Here is a 6000-nt window from a genome sequence, read left to right as displayed (position 1 = left end):
TTTTTTTATAATAGTTCTTCTTTAAGGATAAAAATATACAAGTATATATATATATATATATATATATATATATATATATATATATATGTATGTGTGTAAAAAAAAAATGACATTTGGAACCTGTCAGTGAAAAAAAAATGACATTTGGAACCTGTCAGTGCATTCCTATTTGTTTGCATGCTTCTATGTGATCCAGCTCACAATATAAATAGTGCATTCTACATGGAATATGCTTCCCAAACACATTTCAGGAGGAAAACCTTTGTGCACCAGCCATAGAGAAATTAATGAATTCATTTTGGGGTTATACTCAGTAAACCTACATCATCCTTTGACTTATCGACGTATTCAGTAAAGATGTTCCTATTCTAAAGTGCTAATTCTTGAGTGAAATAACTCACAACAGTCCATGAAAATCTGTCTTGCAATGGTCGGATGTGTGCTGAGTGAATGTTGATTGGTTGCTGCAGTTTGCAGAATTTATCAATTATACTGAAATAAAATGTATGTAATATTAAATTGCACCTGTAACATACACATGGAAATTTAAAAATATGTACTTTGTGCTTATGTAATTATTGGTGATTTCTGTATGTTCAGTGTCCTTATCAGGCAGCTATAAATAACCCTCCTTGGATCTCAATGTCATTGTCAATGCCATACAGAATGAAAGTACTACTGTGATGTAGAAGGTCATATCTTTCATTGAGGAGATACATTCTAAATACACTTAATACATCACCCATACAATCATTAAAAATTACTGGATCACTATATATATATATATATATATATATATATGGGGGAGAGATATAATAGTATTATTACCTCTATGGTCTTTAGTTCTTTTGAAGTGTTCTTTGCATTGGATGAGAGAGAAATGTGGATTTTATGAGGATCACCCTAATAATGCAGTATCCTATATTACCACTAGATGGCAGAGCGTGTCCTGTGTTGTTATGCTGAGTGCTCTCACAATTATTTATATGTAAAACAATAAGAATTTGTATAATTGTATGCAGAATCTGCATTTCAAATGTGTTAGGAATTTGTTCAGAAAGAAACTCGAGCATGCCGAATGGAAGTTATATATCTAAATTTCCAACATGCACGTCATAGAAATTCCACAAAAATGTTTTTTATTACTTAGAATCGGTCTGATCTGTACAATGTGTGTTTTATCCTCTTTTTATTGCTGTCAGTAGGAAACATTGTACGTGTAGATATTGCATATGTGTATACAAGTGCTCACACAAATGCAATTGCATTTACAATGCTGATAAGTCTTTGAGGTTCCCTTAACACAACGACCTTGAAATGTACAATTTTTCTGGCCAAAAAATAAAACGTCCTTTAAACAAATTATTAAAAGAGCTAAAATCATGTACATATATATATATATATATATATATATATATTTTTTTTTTTTTTTTTTTTTCCATCATGACTTTTACAAATGTCTACCCTTGTCAGTCACTTTGATATGAGAGCCTCTGGTGTTACTTGCATTTCACATCCCCCATTAAACATCGGCATTGTTCACAAAGTTGCCATGTTTGATCTGCAGGGTAGCAGAAATAAGTATTTTCCATTCGCTCTTGCTTCTTATAGGAAAGGCTGTATAAAAATCTCTGAGAATTAGCCTGAGGCTTTATCAGTTTGATTGTCTCATTGGGGAAAAATTGAGGTTGTGCCTCTGGCTCTTGAGACAGTAGCAAGTCCCTGACTAATCTTTTATTATTAATCCTATGTCTGTCTTTTATAACAAAGTTTGCATTACAAAGAGCTATCTATAAAGTAAATCCATACCTTCTCCTCGCAGCGGGTGGTGGATAAAAACAAGGGGCTGATTTAGGATCTGGACGCATTGACAGAATATGAGACTGCCAAAGCAGGGACTGTCTGTGAACACAGAGTACAAATCTCTTCCCCAGCCAAGCCATCGGGGCTGAATTACTAAAGGAATTTCTGCTATTCACCAACCAAGGTAAAATACAACCCTGCAAGGGATAATTCATCTAGCTTAGTGAATGTCGGCAAAATTTACTTTGCAAAGAATGTCCAATCGTGTGCAAGATACAGGATTCTCCCTGCACATTTGGATGGTCGGAGTCAGTGGAGATTCATCTTACTAAGCTAAGTGAAATATTCCTTGCAGGGCAAAAAGACTAAATTCCTTAAATCAACCCCGTAGTCTCTAGAGCAGCCATTCTCAACCTTTTTAACATAGGAGAACCCTTGAAATAATTTCCAGGTCTTGGGGAATCTCTTCTATATTTACTTTATCCACAGCTCACAGTGTGGTGGTCAGTGGCAAGAATGATTCTTACATTGCTGGCCAATGAGAAGAATGTCACCCCTTCCGTTATCCAAAAAGATGATTGGTGTCAGTTAAACTGACCTCAAAGCCACAAATTGCTCATTGCTTCAGGAACCCCCAGCAATCTCTGGAGGAACTCTGGTTAAGAAACATTGCTCTAGGGGGAACATAAACTTTTTCACACCTTTCCAGGGATCCTTGAAAATGTATGACACACACAGGTCTGCAAAATCATATTATTTTATAGATCAGTACACATGGGAGCCGGAACTGCTTTGCATCGTGCCACGTTTCTTTTGATGAAGCATTTTCTATTAAGGTGTCTGTGGATTGCAGGCAGACCAACTCATAAGCAGCATTTCTGATAAAATACAGCATTTCCCATTTAAACTTATCCCATGTCTTGCTCGAGGCTGCACAGTGCACTCATCATGGCCCTATTAAACTGAATACTACTTAGAAGAAGCATCTGGGGTAAATGTAGAAGTTCAAATGAGTACAAATTAGCAACAATATAAGGATAAAATTAGGTCATCATTTTTTGCAACCCCCTGTGCTTGGAATATAGGACCATAAACAGAGACAGAACTTTTAAATTGACTTATAAATGAAACCGAACTCTTAGCAGTTTATTTATAAAGCATTGGATATGAAATAAATTCAGCAGCATTTCTTATTGGAGAATCAGTCACTCCCATTTAAAACAAATGGGCCTGGAAGATTCTCCACCAGAGAATGTTTGGGGAATGTCAGATTCACAGCTTTAGAAATACCCCCCTTATACCAGCCATTTCAACCATGCTTCTATGGAGCCCCAGGGTTCCTCCAGAGGTTGTCTCAAACTGTGATTGACTGACCAATCATTTGATGATGTTTGCATAATTCTGGGGCCAGTTGCATTACTCTACTGACGGTGTTAGGTGTTATTATAGCCATTGCTGTAGAAAGGAATTCTTTCCACTGCCAATTTAAGAGGCTTTTTTCCCCACTGACCCTCAAAAAATTGGTTTTAGTTAAGAGTCTATTTCTTAGAGGTTAAAAAAATGGAGAAAGACAACCTTATAGTAAATCTGCCCCATGATCTCTTTTACTGCTTCGGTTTAGCATTGCCATGGTCTAAGACACAATTGATAAATGCCCTCCGCTGCATTCGTCAGATCTACCATCTCCATTAAGGATATTTTCGGACCACATGTCTTGCAGGACTATCTGCATAGGCATTTAGATTACCTAATATACAGGAAATAGCCATACATAGAGGGCAATGATAAAGGAAATAAAGAGTCATTGGTATCCATGAAAGCCAAAACCCTGATATTTTCTAATTTAAGTTAGAAAAGAAAAGCTTGACTGGCTAAGGCTATGTACACACGTGCATAACAAACGATGCACGATGCATGAATGAGTGCTGTACAACACTGTTTTGCTCTATAGAGAGGTGGGGGTTTAATAAAGGAGTGGCATCCCACTTCGTTTTCTCCCCTAACTTTCATTACGATTGTTCGCCGTCTTTCGTCCGTGGATCCACCAGGATGGTAGTTCGGACAATGCACAACAGGCACTGTACATGCAAGATTCTCGTCCAAAATCAGCCCTGAGCTGATTATTGGACAAGAACCATTGTACGTGTACGTAACCAAATACATAAACTACAACTTATTCTTCTGCATGTACAGTACAGACATCTGACAGCTATATGTCCTGTTTGGGGTCTATTACTACAGGAAGGTCATTATATTCATAAGCATTGATGGTGGTTTCCTATGTCTCCAGTTATAACAAAAACAGTGGTATTCCTGGGTGTTTCTGTGTTTTTTATGGCATTGTATATGAAGGAGCAATGGGAAGAAAGAATAGAAGTCTGCTCTAAATACAACAATAGGCAAAGAATCCAGACCTCAACACAAATCCCTGTAAGGCCTATAAGGAACCATCAAGTGACTGACTTACCCAGAAACCGCTACAAAGACCCAGAAAAACCCTTTCGTATAATAAAATTTGCACCCCTGGTCCATTCTTTGTGTTATTTTCATAATCCAACTAGGTTATCTGTTTCACTTCACATCTAGGTTGTATCTATGTTCAAAGTGTTGCAATGGAAAGCAATAAAACGTGAAGTTTTACTGGCAATTATCTTGATTGCAGTAATTATAGCAAAGATAACCTTTGGGAAAAGCAAACATTATGTCATTATTAAAGACACAGCTAATTGTTTTAGAAGGTTTTATTTGTGCAAGTGTGTATTAGAAAATATGGGCTGAATTAGCTTCTGGATTATATTTATTCCAAGGAAATGTCAGATGGAACATTAATATGATAGCGCAGCTGGTTGTAAATTTGGTGGGCGAACAACTCAGGTTAGATTTTTTGCAGATTTTGATTGATTTCCATAGTAGGTCTTCAGAGATTCGGGTGTTCATTATCCATGGTAGAAGAACAATGGTATTCCTAACACAACTATTCCCTGGTATTTATCCAGGTAACACAAGCAAGTTTATAAACAAATGCTTTCATGTTTTGCTTGCCTCTGCTGTCTGAAGAGCTGTCTTTAAATTAGAAATGGTTTTCCCACTTTGAATGCTATTGCTAAAAAAAGTAGTCTGTAAATATACAGATATATAGACCCTTTTATATATTCTTTTATATATTCATGTGTTAAGCTCAAAACTAGATATCAAGGTCAATGGTTATGGTAATTTTAGAGCTGCTGAAAAGTGGTGGACTATGTTAGTAACATACATACTCTTTTTTTCCATTGTGAATCCAACCATGTAAACTCTACTTGCATCCCTGGTGACTTTTTTGTTTTTTCTTAGATTCCTTTCTTGTATTCACTGATATATTTTAATTCATGGGTATCTCTACTGGGTTTCAATTATTTTAGATTGAAGATAAACTCCAACCTTACCTTCAAACTGTAGTACATTAGAACTTCTGTACAATACTCCAAGACTTAGACCACATTTTTATCACCAATATTCACAAAAAGGTACTGTATATACTCAAAAATAAACTGAAAATGCCATTACAAGAATAATCTTGGTTTACACTTGGCCCACACCACCAGGTGCCACTGTACCCTTATGTAAAATATACAACAAATTCTTGCCCCCTGAAACAATACAGGTAATCCCTGAGTTACATATGAGATAGGGACTGTAGGTTTGTCCTTAAACTTAATTTGTATGTAAGTCAGAACGGGTACATTATTTTAATAAATGCATATAGGACAGATGTTTGTCTCAACAAATTATTAGTCAGCGTGGTGTCAGTTACTGTATAAAATCCACACCGTGAGTTAATCACAAACAAAGCAAAAAAAAAAAAAAAACTTTATGGAGCCTAGACATCCCTTAACTTCTGGAGCAAGCTGTGCTTTATTATGCAAACATTTTTCCAGGTCATTGAAGAGTTAAAAAAGCTTCCAGAACAGCTCAGACTTCTTCTGCAAGTCATGCAAACTGACTCTTCCCCCCCATCAAGCATCTGTCCTGCACACAAACGAGCAGGGAAGCCCCGTTCGTATCTAGGAGTCGTCCGTATGTCGGATGTCCCTAACTCAGGGACTACCTGTATTGAAGTTTTATTTATACTTTACACAGTGCCATCTACTGGTGGCCAACAAAAATGTACACTCATTTAATCCATGTAATGTAATGTACTGTACTCTAATGTACAGG

General features: G+C 36.5%; 1 protein-coding gene across 29 annotated transcripts in view; it reads right to left on the bottom strand.

Annotated features, from left to right (window-relative positions):
• The window catches only part of CADPS (calcium dependent secretion activator), a 286962-nt gene that overhangs the window by 160838 nt on the left and 120124 nt on the right, over positions 1 to 6000 (bottom strand). The gene's annotated exons all lie outside the window — the stretch shown is intronic.

This window comes from Pyxicephalus adspersus, chromosome 8 (genome assembly GCF_032062135.1).
Source record: "Pyxicephalus adspersus chromosome 8, UCB_Pads_2.0, whole genome shotgun sequence".
Classification (NCBI taxonomy): Eukaryota; Metazoa; Chordata; class Amphibia; order Anura; family Pyxicephalidae; genus Pyxicephalus; species Pyxicephalus adspersus.
The sequence above is the reverse complement of the archived record's forward strand: the minus strand, read 5'-3'. Positions and strand labels throughout refer to the sequence as shown.